Source organism: Henckelia pumila, chromosome 4 (assembly GCF_033568475.1).
Source record: "Henckelia pumila isolate YLH828 chromosome 4, ASM3356847v2, whole genome shotgun sequence".
Taxonomy (NCBI): Eukaryota; Viridiplantae; Streptophyta; class Magnoliopsida; order Lamiales; family Gesneriaceae; genus Henckelia; species Henckelia pumila.
In genome coordinates, this window is record NC_133123.1 from 75,931,501 (window position 1) to 75,949,609 (window position 18,109).

Sequence of the window (18,109 nt, forward strand, 5' to 3'; positions counted from 1 at the left end):
CTTATAAAAGAACAAAACAAAACAAAAAAGCAAAAAAGTTGCAATTTGGAATGTACATGCTGAAATCAACTACGGCATATATACAGGAAGAATTTTCTTGGTAAATTATAGTATATGCCATGGTGCTCATAGTCATGTTCGGACAAGTTTTTATTCTGGAAGTTAAAGGATGATGCTTCAATTTTTCTTCAAAATTTATTTGGAATTTTGAATTTAATTTACGTAATTTATAAAAATAATTTCAAACCATTATAACTTGAAAATTATAGATAGATCAGCTTGAATATTTTAATTTTAATTAAAATATTAATTATCATTTATCAATGCCTAACTCTTTTATTCTATTTGCTAATTGTTTCCACCTAATAAATTCCCGTAAGAATTAGATATAAATTCTGTTTTTTGAAAAAAAATAATAATAAAAGAAAAGAATACGAATACGAATTAGATATAAATTCCATTAGTGCTTATTCCGCCACTAACGCTGTAGTGTGTTGACACGCATGAATAAGTGATTGATTGAGGTACAAATGCAATCCCTGCTTATATATGTTTAGAATCTGGCGGTTAATAAATTTCTTGTAAAATTTGAATATTTAAAATTTTTTATTTCAACTCTAAATTTTACATTATTTTATACCTTATCTATATATATTTTTAAAAAAAATATAAGGTCTTAATAGATTATACGAATTCTTTTTCTCATCAATATCTTTAAAAAATAGTACTTTTCAAAGAAGAGAACTCAAATTTTAATTGGTACAATAGAATTTTATTTTATTTTTTAAAAAAGCTTAAATTATGATTTTTGGACCTAAGTCAACTCTTTTTTACTTTATTATGATGATGGAGTTTTTTCTTTAACATGAGATTGAACCCACGATGTTTTTAAATTAAAAGAAGTTTATGTCACTCATCACTTTGGCTAATCAACTTTCGTTTATTGTGTTTTGTATTTAATTTTTGAAAATGTATTGAAAAATTGAATCCAAAATCTTTAATTACATTAAATTGTAACAAAAATGTTTCTTGCATGATATTTGATCCTCTTCAAATTTTTTTACTGTATTCTGTATTATTATGTGCCCATAAGTACGTACTTAAAATCTCTAGTTAATTTTTTTTTCCAAAAAAATATAATTTAAATATTATTGTATTTTAGTAATGTCTAGGAGACTAGGACGATTCAATTTATACCATTTCGTTTTCTTTTTAACTTGTTTGAACTCAGAATCCTTACTAAAAATTTTCCTTTTGTGAACATATTTAAATTAACCTTTTAAATTTGATCAAGTTCTAATGTTGTCCCAGAATTTACTATTAATTAGCTCTCATACTTGTTACAAAAAATTTGAGTAACAAGAGCCATTTAGTTAATATTAATTAGAAAGCCTATGTTAATATTAAAAATAATGTATGATTTGTAATAAAGTGAAATAATATAGTAAACCCAAGTAATGGAATTTGTCACCTACCCACCTTATAAAATTTTCAAGTTTTTTAATGGCACATCTCCGATTATATTATTATTATTATTTTATTTTATTAAAAAAAGAGAAAATAAAGTTTTATTATGTTCAGCAATCAATATACGTGCCCCCAATAAGGATAAAAATCAACTAAAAAATATTCATTTGGCCTACTTTGATTATGCATGCAATCACAATATTATTTCGTTCATATTGGACTTGAATCGATGAATTAGCTAGATTTGGAGAAATGAATTTGACTCTATGAATAATTATTCATATATTTGAAATTCAACACAATTCTGATTGAAATTCCTTAACTTGATATAGAGCGCATACTCAAATTTTGTTATCAAAAGTATTCAAAACAAGTTGATGAATTTAATTCCATCAATCCAAACACAACCTTAAAGCAAAGTTACTTTAATTTTTGCTACCATAATATAATTTTTTTTATTTGGTGGAGAGTAGTTTTTTTGTTAATTAACTTTTATATTTTATAAATTAAAATATTAAATGTGAAAATTTTGGGTCGTCACTCGCCCTTTTTTGTAACATTGTTTTTCAAATGTGTAGGCCAAACATTTGTTGTTCCACTAGTTTCTAACTTAATTAATACGATTACTTTAGCCGAGGCCTTAGCCCAATGACTAAGATTGAGAGCCTTAAATTAATTAATAGTCTTAGGTTCGATTCCGTAAATTATAGATAGTTTTTCTAATTTATTTAGATAGATTTGGAAGTGTTATTTCTAATTCTTATTCTCAAAAAAATTAATATGACTACTTTCAAGGTAGTGGAAAGTTGAACTTGAGACCTAACATTTGTGGATTCACTGGTTTCTAACTCATTTATCTAAGTCTTGAATATATATATATATATATATATATATATATATATATATATATATATGACATGAGAATTTGTAATCGTTATTATTCGATATATTCGGATTGAGCGACTTGACTCATGCAAGTGAATAAGTGATCATTTTAAGTTTTATCTTAATTTTTAAATTTCCAACTACAGTAAGTGTTCCCTTGGATTAAGGATTTTAATCCATTATTTCAAATTCATTTTATTGGATGTTTGGATTAATTTATGTTGGGTACATGTTATAAAAACACCTTTTGTTAATTTATATACATGTATTGGTGATTGTGATGAATATAAAATATGCACAAGACGAGTGTCATCTCAAATTCATTGTTCAAATAAATTCTTTCTAAAATCAAATATCTTCCTATAGATCAAATCGTTTCATTCAATTGCAACATATTATCATTTATATTAGCGATTTTATATTCACTTTTTTTTTTAAATAAAACAAAATATTTTTCACCTAAAAATTTCTTTATTTGTATACAAATTAAAATAAGAAAAAATTGCATCAGCTACCCTCGTGATATCCCAAGTTAGCTTAAATCTCCCTCTGAAAAAAGTATTACCAAACACCTTCCTGTGTTTTCTTATTCCCAGCTCACGCACCCTCGCCAATATGTTTTGTACACTACGCGCGGATCCTTGCAAATATTCATGGTTTTTTATGTGTTTTTTGGTCTAAAATGCCCCCACATTTAATATACAAATAGAAAACTTCTTCTTCTTCATTCTGCAGCTCTCAAATCCGCCCCTTTGAAAAACCCTAGGTTGAATCTAAAAACCATGAATCCAGATGTTGATGTAAGATATCCCCGAACTCCACCCTGTAAGTGCAATGTTAGGGCAGAGATAAGAGTTGTTCATTCCCAACTCAATCGAGGGAAAATTTTTAAATCAAAACACAAATTTTATAGGAGAACAATAACTTATTGAGACAATATACAAAAACCTACCTCGCACAGGTCGCTAAGAGAATTCAGTTAACATGCCACCCGAAATTTACTCTACCAACTCCGATGCTAAGTTTCGAGAAGCTTAGGGTTTTGCCCGGGGCCTTTTGCAGACGACAGATTCTAACATAATGAAAATGAAATAATTGAGCTTGTTATTTATGAGGGGTATTTTAGACGGAAGAGTCGATGCTACCCCACCCGGGTAGTGCCCGGGTGGGGTAGCAACGACCCAGATCTTGTTTGCAGGTCAAATGATTTGACCTGCAAACAAGATCTGGGTCGTTGATCTGGCATCAGGGGTACTACCCTGATCCCAGCATCGACTCTTCCATTTTAGACAACACAAAATTTTGTTTGACTAAAATAATGATTGGGGTGCATGAGCTGGGAATAAGAAAACACAGGGAGGTGTTTGGTAATACTTTTTTCCTAGGGGGATTTAAGCTAATTTGGGATATCACGAGGGTAGTTGATGAAATTTCCCCTTAAAATAATCGACTTTAATTTAGTTTTTTTGTTTGATTTTAGGTTTTAAAATAAAACCAATCTGCTGATCGTTTTGGTTTAACAGAAATTTTGTCAATCTTTGATTTTGATAATATTATTACTAAGCATTATTATTCTTAATTTTAAATTTATCATTAATGTCAAGATTGAATTGCTTCGGTAAAAAAAGTAGTGAGTTACTATTGTTCTGATGCTAATTTTGTAGAGGCAGTAGTTCCTTGAAGCTAGTGAGTTCAGTATTGTGAACCAGGGCCGGAGCCCACCCCTGGTGGGCTCCGTCCCTAGTCATTTTTTTATATAGTTATTAGAAAATATTTTTTTAATTTTTTATTGGGTTTGATGTGTGTTTTTTATTTTTTTTGGTTTTAGTCCTAGTTAAATTTTTTTTTGGGTCTTTAGCCCATTAATTTAATTAGCACATTGAATTTTTTTTATCCCATTAAATTTAATTGTCCCATTAAAAATAACATTAATGATTAAACAATTTTTTATTTCTCTCTCATCTCAAAATCGGTTAATAGCTATGATAGTTAAATTTAAATATCTTCCTAATGACCAAGTTTATTGTTGAAAATTTGTTAATTTTTAAGTTTATTTGTTTGGATAAGTCAGTTTTATTTATGGTGATATATTTTTTCGAATTCTTAAATTATTATTAAGATTATGTTTATGTTTTGCATTTATTTGTGTTGTCATCGATTTATAGCTTTTATATTGGTTATATCTTATTACTTGTATTGTTCAAGGAAATGGTTCCCAGAATTATTTTTTTTCATCTTTCATTTTTTTTTTCGTTGTGTTTTTTTGGGACTTTATTGTTATATGTTGGATGTATAAAATTTTCTAAAAAGTTAATGTATATTTATTTCATAATAAGCTGATTTATTTCATAATAAGCTGATTTTTCTAACAGAAGTACAATGACGACGAACAACCCGTTAAAAGGCAGTCAGCCCAGGGTCGAAAAAATTTCTAGCTACGTCCCTGGTGTGAACCACTGAACACTCCTTTCTCCTGGATCTCGAAAGTCGACCAACAAGTATACTTGTGCAGAAAGAGGTCAACTAGGACATTGGAATGCATCAGGTGGTTCTATTGGTAAGCAAGTGTAGAAAGCAATAAATAACACAGTAGTTTGTTTCTGGATGTTCGGAGACTCAAATGCTCCTCCGTCACCCCCTCTTTTTGGTTCTGCCAAGAGGTACTATTAGAAGACTTTGAGTATTACAACCCTTGCAACACCCCACCTCAGCTAGGACTTACTCTGCCACATATAACTGAGACTCCTAGACTCAACAAATCAGTTCTCGACTGATCTTACAAGAATGTTTTGTTCAATTCACTCAACTGATTAGTTTACAGAGTTTGTACAATTCAACACATAACACAAAATGATCCTAAGAGATCTGATAAGTCTAGATGGTTATTGCTAGTATTCTTCGGCTTCTGTATATTATTGTAGACAACAACTAAAAGTGTTTACTTTCTCTTTGCTAAGTTGTAGGTGGTGTGAGATCTTGTAAGCCGGTGTATTCTTCTGTATGATATGGTCTCTATTTATATGTGCAAAATAACGATCATTTTTTATTCAAATACATCCGTTGATAAATAGTCGTTTTCTTGTTCTTAGCGACCTTTAGGTAATAGTTTTAACTGGTTCATAGAGGGCTTCTGCTGTAATGCTTATTCTGCTTTTGCATTTGCTTTTTTACTTTAAGCTCTTCTGCTTACGTTTATGTTCTTTTTGATTTGTTTTTCTATTGGTTTTTTTTCTTCTTTTCTGTTTTTCTCTATTTATTGTCTGCTATTCTTTTGTTAAGCTCTTCTGCTTCTGTTTTGCGGCTTCTGTTACTATTGTTGATGTACATAGTTGTTTTATTAAACACCAAAACTTAGATATTTGATTTCCTAACATTTTTTTTCTTTTTTGGTGTTTAACAAAACTTTGAGCAATGTGTTACTTTGTCATTTTCTCCTTTTTGACAAACACATCAACTCTTGTAAAAGAGAAACTTCAGAACTCAATGAATCTACTGTTGTTTAATGTTGTTATGATGTCTCTTGATATTTTGATTGATTTTTCTAATATGTTGGGGTTCTTGTATGTTGTTGATTGTTCTACTGGTGAGCATATTATGAATTAATTAGTCAAGATCTAATGATCTGTTCTTCTACTGATTTTGTCTTACTTGTTGTTAATCCCCCTCAAATAGTGTTTTTCTATGCTTCTACTAATAGAATTCTTCTTTTTTAGGCTGATTGGATATATTGATCTGTTAGTTTTCCCCCTTAGTTATTGCTGAAGTACAGTTACCTGGTATTCTGTTGTTGTTGATTGAACTTTATCTAATTGTTTTAACTTCTTTTGCTGAGAAATGTCTTTTCAGCAGCAGTCTGTCCTAAGTTTAAAGAATATTAAGAGATCATAATCTATGAGGTCGGTGTTTCCAATGAAGATCTCTTCATAGTTCTGTCAGTACCTGTCATTTTATTGGGAAATGTGAGCATGCAAGCAGTTCTTCATATTCTAATTTTTATCAATAAAAGAAGAACTAATCATATAATAAAATTATGGAGGTACTCAGACGTATTTGTGAAGATTAGGTTGCAACAAAGATACAATTAATTAGAGCCAAGATAGAGTTACTCAAAAGAGTTCTAGTAATTTCCTATCGTCTAGCTATTGCAAGACTAGAGAAGTATATGCAGAGACTTGGCACAACCAGGCCTGAGGAAGTTTTTATCCCTGACGACATCTACTTCTTTTCACTTATAAAGGAACTAAGTTCTCTAAATTAAATTTCTTCACATCCAAGATACCAGAGGGTTTTAGCTGGTCTTTATAAGATTGTGGAAGATGAAAGTTTAGAGACAAATTTGTAATGCTAGGAGACAAATATAAATAAATTATGTTTCTTTTTTACTATTGCTCATATTTTTGTTTATTGATATTAATCAAAATTTGACTAACTACGAACATTTTAAGACATGAATAAGTGAAATTTATATGAATAAGAAAGATGTAAGAAGGCTTAGTCTGTATCGTAGTGAGCGAATGATGTTTTTCAGTAGTTCAGTCTGTTTTGCTTCATTTATCCCTGGTCATTAAGAATTTTTACGTGTGTGAATGATGAATGATGTATATGTATGATTATGGGTATGAAAAAATATTTTAAGAGAGTTGAAGTGGGTGTGTGAAAACCTACGGGATTGGGGATGGGATGCCTAGGCCCGGAGCCCTTTTCATATGACACGGGACTTTGGGTCGGGATACTGGGGCCCGATTGCCTTTCCATACAAATGTGATAATTATTTGCCTACGTATCCGGGGTCAGCCTGGTGAAGGGGGCAAGAGGTGGAGATCCCACCACCACGTAAGCTGATTTTTAGATTGATCAATCGACATGACACGTCATACAACAAGGATATAACCTTCATGAAAATTTTAAATTATGAAATGCCCTAAGTATTATGTATGATGAACATGTTATGATATGATTATGTATGAAATGTTTAAGTTCAGTCATGAGTTATGATTTTTAAGAACATGCATGTATATATATAGTATTAAGTATGTTGCATGTATTTTGTGATGCATAAGTTTTCATCATGTTGGTATTATGAGATAGAATGTGTTGAGTCTCTAAGCTCACTAGACTTAAATGGTGCAGGTGAACAAGAAATTGATTTAGATAATATAGCCCCGATTGGCGGTGAAAACGTATGAGTTCTCGACGGTCGACTAGCCCGTGACCTTTGCTAGTAGATTTCAGTGATTTTTGAATAATGACACATTTTTTACGCACAAGTTTATTTATTTTATTAATTTATGGATTTTATGTTGAAAGTTTTATAAATGATTTAAGTTGAAATATTTTTTTATGCATGAATTTATATTTAAGAATTTAATTAGTGATTATTTTTATTTGCATGAAAAAATGTGGCATTATGAGTAGAATATTTTATTGTAAATTATTTTAAACTTATGTGATTATATGTATGAGCATATATATATTACTTTTATTTTAAATTAATATATGTATTTATATATAAATTTATATAATAGCAAGTATTTTTTTTAAAAAAAAAATAAGTAGTAGTTGGATTGAGTAGTTTCATATTTTGTTTACTATTTGGCTCTAATTATTTTGCTTGTAATTAATCTCATTTCAAGGTGCAGAAAGGATACTTATATATGTCCCAGTTTCACCGATACTGTCAGAAAATTTTCTTTTTTTTTGTAACTAATTCTATTGATTGTGCCTAATACTTTGTTTATTATTTAGCTCTACTCATTTTTCTCTCAGCAGAAACATCAAATAGTTTTGTATATGAGTTTACTGCTGAACTTTTATTTTTTGTGTGACTAATTCAAATGATTGTGCCTAGATGGATTTTTTTTTTTAATTTTGCATGTTTTCTTTTGGAAAATAAGTTTCTTTAAATGAATTCCAGAAACCAATCATTGTCATCGATGGGGTGAAGAATGTTGTTATACCTTCATTCTAGAGATGACAATTTTTCCCGCGGATTCAGGTACCCGTGGGGGTTTTTACGGGGTGGGTTGGGAGGGGTGTTATAGGGTTCGAGTTCGGGTTTAGAGATTTTTTAAAATCCACACAATGGACTAGGACGGGAACGAGGAAGCTATCCTCATCCTAGAACCGTTCCCGATAGACCCGATAGACCCGATGATAATAATAAGAATAATAATAATAATAATAATAATAATAATAATAATAATAATAATAATAATAATAATAATAAATTAATTAATTAATATTAATAGTAATAATTTAAATTACATTTAAAATATAGACTTGCATTTCACGTGTACACTGAAAACCTAATACCCAAATCTTATTTTTTTTTCGTTCCTCTCTCACCCCGTCGCCCTCTTCGTTCCTTCCCAACCACTCACAGTCTCCCAACCGGCCGTCTTCTTTGTTTCTTTCTATTTTTAAAAATAAATTTAATATTTCAATCAGGGCGAGGACGGGTACAAGGATTCACCCCATCACCGCCCCATTTCCATCTCCATAGTGGGGATGGGGACGTGGATGTGGGTTAAATTCCCGTGGGTTTGGGTTTGGGGATTCCAAGAACCCATAGAACAAGGGATGGGGACGGGAATGGGGGTGGATTTTAATTTCTGTGACAGGGATGGGAACGACAAACTCATCCCCGTCCAGCCCCATTGCCACCACTACTTCATTCCAACGTATTGGCTAGATTGGATATTTCCTTGCTGCATATTTTTTTTCTTGGAACTTTTTTTCAAGAATCGCATAGCTGAATATTTCAGCAATCGTGACATAGTAAACTTTTAGATTTCTTTTTTTTCTTGGCAATCACAGTTTTGTTTCTTTTGTTCTAATGAGCTAATGATTTGACATTTTGTTTCTAGGCAGGAAACTCGTGAAGCAGTGTTGAAGTTTATTTCTTCCAGCACTGTTTTTGCAGCTATATATGTTTCCTCTCTTGCTATCCAATTAGCGTTACTTCATTTTCCTGAGGAAAGTGTGAATATCATTTTATGGACGGCGGTAGTCGAATATATGGTGTGTTTACAAGATCTATGTGGTTTCATTTCCCTTTTTATCTTATTTTAGTATGATTGAAACGCGACATTCAACCAAGCTTTTGTTTTTTATCCACAGTTTTTCGAAAGTATAATATGCGGGTATTTTCTCCAAGCTAGTTTCAAAGCTAGTGAAGGTTGAGGATTTTATTGAAATCCATTATGAAGAAGATGTAGTCTTTGGAAGAATTGAGGTTTGTATATGGTTGTGTTTATTGGTTTTAATTAGATTATTTATTAATTATATAAAGTGTCATCATTATTTGCAATTATATTTTCATAGGAAATGTGAATTATGTCACATATGCAGATAAGAAGTTCGAATAGAATTTATGTCTTCATACAAAATGTTGAAATTTGTAAAAAAAAACTTTTACCACAAGAACATTAAAGGTTACTGTCACATCTCAGTACGAGTGTGCTTTGATGTATATGAAACAGTGAGTAATTTTACGTATGTTAGAATTTATTATATAGGCATATTGAAGATATTAATATGCATGGTTTTTTGCATCACATTTTAGGACTGCTTAAACTCATGGTTAAAAACTATTATATCCCAAAGGATGAAAATATAAAGAGTTTTGAATGTCTTGAGTCGATTGACCCGGACTCTGATAAAATCACGATTAGGAGTTTTAGTAATGTAATTCTGTTTAATAAATTTTTTTCACACAAGTTCTTTGGTAAAATTGTCATAATTTTTGTAGTTATTGTTGTCTTGTTATGTGGAAGTAGGCAGCTATGAAGAATATCATGAACAAAAGGTGAAAATATTTTTTGCAATTGTTTGCTCGATTATAATAATTTATTACATCATAATATTTGATAATTATCTTTTTTTTCCTTGGAAAATAGGAAAAACTGTTGCAAGATGTTTATGCAGTTTACTGAAAATGTAGTAGTAACATTAGTGTAGTGGTAAGAAAGTAATGTCTCTTACTATGATGTCCTGATTTTAGCTTAGTTTAGTTTTTTTCTCATAAAATAATTACTTAATAAATTTTATAAGGACCGTATTTATTTAAAGCTAAAAAATCTTTTGAAGAATTACTTAAAAAATCTTAGTAGTCTCTCCTTACAACAACGATTCAATTTTATTTCTTCAACCAAATTCCAATTTAGAGCAATCACAAACCCAAGCGCGTCATAAAAAAGTTTGGCAATTTCTCTTGCACCATCAACGTGATCCGTCCATAGTGTTTTGCCGACTTCCAGCCACTGTATCGTTTGATCAATGGGGCGGGGATGGGGTGAATCTCCGAACCCGAATCCAGGGGGATGAAACCCCATCCCCGTCCCCATCCTCACTATGGACATGGAAATGGGGCGGGGATGGGGTGAATCCCCGAACCCGTCCTTGTCCCCATCCCCGTCTTGCTTGAAATATTAAATTTATTCTTAAAAATAAAAAGAAACGAAGAAGGCGGCCGGTAGGGAGACTGCGTGTGGTATGGAAGGAACGAAGAGGGCGACGGGATGAGAGAGGAACCGAAAAAAATAAAATTTGGGTATTAGGTTTTCATTATACACGTGAAATACAAGTCTATATTTTAAATATAATTAAAATTATTATTATTAATAATATTAATTTATTAATTTTTTATTATTATCGAATCTATCGGGACGGGTTCGGAGATGGGGTAGCATCCTCGCACCCACCCCAATCCATTGCGGGGATTTTAAAAATCCCCAAACCCTATAACACCCTTATTAACCCATTTTATTTTCCTTTTTACCGCATTTTAGTATGATTGAAACACGACATTCAACCAAGCTTTTGTTTTTTATCTACAGTTTTTCGGAAGTATAATATGCGGGCTTTTTCTCCAAGTTTCAAAGCTAGTGAAGTTTGGGGATTTTATTGAAATCCTTCGTAAAGAAGATGTAGTATTTGGAAGGATTGAGGTCTGTATATGGTTGTTTTTATTGGTTTTAATTGGATTATTTACTAATTATATAAAGTGTCATCATTATTTGCAATTATATTTTCATAGGAAATGCAAATTATGTCACATATGCGGATAAGGATTTTGAATGGAAGTTATGTCTTTATACGAATTGTTGAAATTTGTAAAAAAAAATAAAATTTTACCCCAAGAACATTAAAAGTTACTGTCACATCTGAGTATTAGTGTGCTTTGATGTACATGAAACAGTGAGTAATTTTACGTATGTTAGAATTTATTATATATGCATATCGAAGATATTAATATTAATGGTTTTTTTAAGCACATTTTAGGACTATTGAAAGTCATGGTTAAGAACTAATCTATCCCAAAGGATGAAAATATAAAAAGTTTTGCATGTCTTGAGTCGATTAATCCGGACTCTGATAAAACCACGGTTAGGAGTTTTAGTAATGTAAATTATGTTCAATAAATATTTTTCACACAAGTGCTTTGGTCACATTGTCATAATTTTTGTAGGTATTGTGGTCTTGCTATGTGGAAGTAGGCAGCTATAAAGAATATCATGAACAAAAGGTGAGAATATTTTTTGCAGTTGTTTCCTCGATTATAATAATTTATTACATCATAATATTTGATAATTATCTTTTTTTCCCTTGGAAAATAGGAAAAACTGTTGCAAGATGTTTATACATTTTCCTGAGAAAGTAGTAGTAACATTACTGTAGTGGAAAGAAAGTATTGTCTCTTGCTTTGTTGTCCTGATTTTATCTTAGTTTAGTTTTTTTCCCATAAAATAATTACTTAATAAATTTTATAATGACCATGCTTTTTTAAAGCTAATTTGTTTTTAATAATTACTTAATAAATCTTAGTAGTCTCTCCTTAAAACAACAATTCAATTTTATTTTTTTTTAAACAAATTCCAATTCAGAGCAATCCCAAACCCAAGCGCGTCATAACAAAGTTTGGTAATTGCTCTTGCACCATCAACGTGATCCATCCATAGGTCTTTGCCGACTTCCAGCCACTGTATCGTTTGATCAATGGGGCGGGGATGGGGTGAATCCCCGAACCCGTCCTCGTCCCCGTCCCCGCCTTGTTTGAAATATTTAATTTATTTTTAATAATAGAAGAAACGAAAGAGGCGGCCGGTTCGGAGACTTTGAGGGTAGGGAAGGAACGAAGAGGGCGACGGGATGAGAGAGAAACCAAAAAAAATGAGATTGGGTTTTAGGTTTTCAGTATACACGTGAAATGCATGTCAATATTTTAAATGTAATTAAAATAATAATAATAATAATTAATATTAATTTATTAATTTATTATTATCGGGTCTATCGGGACGAGTTCGGAGATGGGGATAGAATCCTCGTACCCACCCCAATCCATTGCGGGGATTTTAAAAAATCCCTGAACCCTCTAACACCCTTCTAAACCCGTTTAATTTTCTTTTTTTATAGCATTTTAGTATGATTGAAACGCGACATTCAACCAAGATTTTGTTTTTATCTACAATTTTTCGGAAGTATAATATGCGGGTTTTTTCTCCAAGTTTCAAAGCTAGTGAAGGTTGGGGATTTTTATTGAAATCCTTCGTGAAGAAGATGTAGTCTTTGAAGGGATTGAGGTCAGTATATGGTTGTGTTTATTGGTTTGAATTGGATTATTTATTAATTATATAAAGTTTCATCATTATTTGAAATTATATTTTCATAGAAAATGCGAATTATGTCACATCTGCGGATAAAAAGTTCGAATGGAAGTTATGTCTTCAAACAAAATGTTGAAATTCGTAAAAAAAAAGATTTTACCACAAGAACATTAAAGGTTATTGTCACATCTCAGTACGAGTGTGCTTTGATGTACATGAAACAATGAGTAATTTTACGTATGTTAGAATTTATTATATATGGATATCGAAGATATTAATATACATGGTTTTTTGCAGCACATTTTAGGACTGCTAAAAGTCTTGGTTAAGAACTATTTTATCCCAAAGGATGAAAATATAAAGAGTTTTGCATGTCTTGAGTCGATTAACCCGGACTCTGATAAAACCATGGTTAGGAGTTTTAGTAATGTAAATTCTGTTTAATAAATTTTTTTCACACGTGTGCATTGTTACATTTTCATAATTTTTGTAGGTATTGTTGTCTTGCTATGTGGAAGTAGACATCTATGAAGATATCATGAACAAAAAGTGAAAATATTTTTTGCAGTTGTTTCCTCGATTATAATAATTTATTACATCATAATATTTGATAATTATATTTTTTTCCTTGAAAATTGGGATAAACTGTTGCAAAATGTTTATACAGTTTCCTGAGAAAGTAGTAGTAACATTACTGTAGTGGTAAGAAAGTAGTGTCTCTTACTATGTTGTAACGCCCTTTTTCATCTTAATTGATGTTATTTGAGATATTCGGTGATTTCAGAATTCGAGATCGGACTTTTTATTAATCAGGGACCTTTTTGCAATTCAGTTCTCAACTTTCCATTTTATTCAATTTCAATCCTAAATAATTTAAGAATATTAGAATTTAAATCAAAACTCCAAATATTCCCGTATTAATTATTTAGGATTGAAATTGAAACTCCAAATATTCCCAAATTTGCATTTTAATCCCTGAAATTTCCAAAAATTGCAAAAAGGTCCCTGATTAATAAAAAGTCCGATCTCGAATTCTGAAATCACCGAATATCTCAAATAATATCAATTAAGATAAAAACGGAGCGTTACATATGTTGTCCTGATTTTAGCTTAGTTTAGTTTTTTTCCCATAAAATAATTACTTAATAAATTTTATAAGGACCGTGCTTTTTTAAAGCTAATTTTTTTTTAAGAATTACTTAATAAATCTTAGTAGTCTCTTTACAACAACGATTAAATTTTATTTTTTTTTAACCAAATTCCAGTTCAGAGCAATCCCAAACCCAAGCGCGTCATAACAAAGTTTGGTAATTGCTCTTGCACCATCAACGTGATCCGTCCATAGTGCTTTGCCGACTTCTAGCCACTGTATCGTTTGATCAATGGGGCGGGGATGGGGTGAATCCCCCAACCCATTCTCATCCTCGTCCCCCTGTTTGAAATATTAAATTTATTCTTAAAAATAGAATAAACGAAGGAGGCGGCCGGTTCGAAGACTTTGAGTGTTAGGGAAGGAACGAAGAGGGCGACGGGATGAGAGAGGAAACAAAAAAATGAGATTGGGTATTAGGTTTTCAGTATACACGTGAAATGCATGTCTATATTTTAAATATAATTAAAATAATAATAATTATTATTAATATGAATTTATTAATTTATTATTATCGGGTCTATCGGTACAGGTTCGGAGATGGAGATAGGATCCTCGTAACTACCCCAATCCATTGCGGGGATTTTTAAAATCCCTGAACCCTATAACACCCTTCTAAACCCGTTTCATTATCCTTTTTTATTGCATTTTAGTATGATTGAAACACGACATTCAACCAAGCTTTTGTCTTTTTCTACAGTTTTTCGTAAGTATAATATGCGGGTTTTTTCTCCAAGTTTCAAAGCTAGTGAAGGTTGGGGATTTGATTGAAATCCTTCGTGAAGAAGATGTATTCTTTGGAGGGATTGAGGTCAGTATATGGTTGTGTTTATTGGTTTGAATTGGATTATTTATTAATTATATAAAGTGTCATCATTATTTGAAATTATATTTTCATAGGAAATGTGAATTATGTCACATATGCGGATAAGAAGTTCGAATGGAAGTTATGTCTTCAAACAAAATGTTGAAATTTGTAAAAAAAATTAACCACAAGAACATTAAAGGTTACTATCACATTTCAGTACGAGTGTGCTTTGATGTACATGAAACAATGAGTAATTTAACGTATATTAGAATTTATTATATATGCATATCAAAGATATTAATATACATGATTTTTTGCAACACATTTAAGGGCTGCTGAAAGTCATGGTTAAGAACTATTTTATCCCAAAGGATGAAAATATAAAGAGTTTTGCATGTCTTGAGTCGATTAACCCGGACTCTGATAAAACCACGGTTATGAGTTTTAGTAATGTAAATTCTGTTTAATAAATTTTTTTCACACGAGTGCTTTGGTCACATTGTCATAATTTTTGTAGGTATTGTTGTCTTGTTATGTGGAAGTAGACAGTTATGAATAATATCATGAACAAAAGGTGAAAATATTTTTTGCAGTTGTTTCCTCTATTATAATAATTTATTGCATCATAATATTTGATAATTATCTCTTTTTTTTCTTTGAAAATAGGAAAAGCAAGATGTTTATCCAGTTTCCTGAGAAAGTAGAAGTAACATTACTGTCGTTGTAAGAAAGTAGTGTCTCTTACTATGATGTCCTGATTTTAGCTTAGTTTAGTTTTTTCCCATAAAATAATTACTTAATAAATTTTATAATGACCGTGCTTTTTTAAAGCTAATTTTTTTTAAGAATTAATTAATAAATCTTAGTAGTCTTTCCTTACAACAACGATTCAATTTTATTTTTTTTAACCAAATTCCAATTCAGAGCAATCCCAAACCCAAGAGCGTCATAACAGAGTTTGGTAATTGCTCTAGAACCATCAACGTGATCCGTCCATAGGTCTTTGTCGACTTCCAGCCACTGTATCGTTTGATCAATGGGGCGGGAATGAGGTGAATCCCCGAACCCGTCCCCGCCCTGTTTGAAATATTAAATTTATTCTTAAAAATAGAAGAAACGAAGGAGGCGGCCGGTTCGGAGACTTTGAGTCGCAGGGAAGGAACGAAGATGGCGACGGGATAAGAGAGGAACCAAAAAAAATGAGATTGGGTATTAGGTTTTCAGCATACACGTGAAAAACATGTCTATATTTTAAATGTAATTAAAATAATAATTATTATTAATATTAATTTATTAATTTATTATTATTATCGAGTCTATCGGAACAAGTTCAGAGATGAGGATAGCATCCTCGTACCCACCCCAATCCATTGCAGGATTTTAAAAAATCCCTGAACCCTATAACACCCTTTTAAACCCGTTTCAATTTCCTTTTTTATCGCATTTTAGTATGATTGAAAAACGAAATTCAACCAAGCTTTTGTTTTTTATCTACAGTTTTTCGGAAGTATAATTTGCAAGTTTGTTCTCCAAGTTTCAAATGTAGTGAAGGTTGGGGATTTTATTGAAATCCTTCGTGAAGAAGATGTAGTCTTTGGAAGGATTGAGGTCGGTATATGGTTGTGTTTATTGGTTTTAATTGGATTATTTATTAATTATATAAAATGTAATCATTATTTGCAATTATATTTTCATAGAAAATGCGAATTATGTCACATATGCGGATAATAAGTTCGAATGGAAGTTATGTCTTCAATCAAAATATTGAAATTTGTAAAAAAAAGTTTTACCACAAGAACATTAAAAGTTACTATCACATCTCAGTACAAGTGTGCTTTGATGTGCATGCAACAGTGAGTAATTTTACGTATGTTAGAATTTATTATGCATGCATATCGAAGATGTTAATATAAATGGTTTTTTGCAGCACATTTTAGGATTGCTGATGTGATGACCCGAGTTCTAATCTCTCAATAATCATTAATCAACAATAATAGACAACAATCAATGTCTAAACAAAAGAATAAAAAAAAATTTAAAAAGTTGAGCACCTCGCTCGATCGGTAAAAATTTACCGATCGAGCGAGCACAAAAGCTCAAACTCTCGGGTGAAAACTTGGTGGCCTCGCTCGATCCGCAAGATATCACCGCTCGAGCGAGCCACACTTCTTCAAGTTTCTGTCCAGGCAAACATGGTCTTGCTCGATCCGTGATAATTCACCGATCGAGCGAGCTCATCCCAGAAGCAGAACAGAAGAATTCCATTGCTGTCAAAACTGAGTTTCCTCCTTCAAAAATCAATTCCTATCTTTTCAACAAGCCTAGTTCAATCACATAAGCTACCATGCATTCTAACATGATGTATTTGATAGAAATAAACCATTTCAAAGCCTTAAAGCATACTCATAACAGTTCATAATATGCAAGAAACTATATTCAACCCTTCAAGATCAAGTTACAACATGTTGAATTCAAAGGATTTACAACATCTCTCTCAAGTTCTATAAACATAATCCAAACCACAACTAGATCATCCCTAAGTTGTGAAGCAAGTAACTATAACAAGATCATGTTCAAGGCTCAAATATACATCATGACAGCTCATTCAACTTCTAACTCAGATCATCACGCTATGTTCATCTCATCCCTTATTCTTTATGCACGCCTTTGCCCGGTTCCACTTCCTCCTATTGCAATGACACATACAATAAAACAATAGCCGGATAACTCCGGTGAGAAATAGATTTCCCAGTAAAAGCGACTAATCAAGAATACAAGTATATATCAAGATCATGATATAAAGAAAAGCAATGCATGCTTTAAAACAAGGTTCATCGTTTATTCATCGGTTGGGATCCCGAGAAGTAGATATCATAACTAGTCCACCGACTTCCCCGATCGAGGTGGGGTTACTTATCTTTCTTCTCTAGACTTAGAAGCAATCATATATGCAATTCAGACGCTAGGCTAAAATAACCACCCAGGCCATACATATACAATCCCTCAAATCGTCTATTTGAACGTTCCGTTCATTTCAAAATCAAGGAATAAGTATTCAAGATGAATGCAACACATATATCATCATCAAAGCATTCATTATATCAACAACTTATTCAACAACTCAAAGTAACACATAAGAGCAAATAATCAAACAAGTATGTGATTTAAGGAAACTCGATACAAACCATCTCGAGT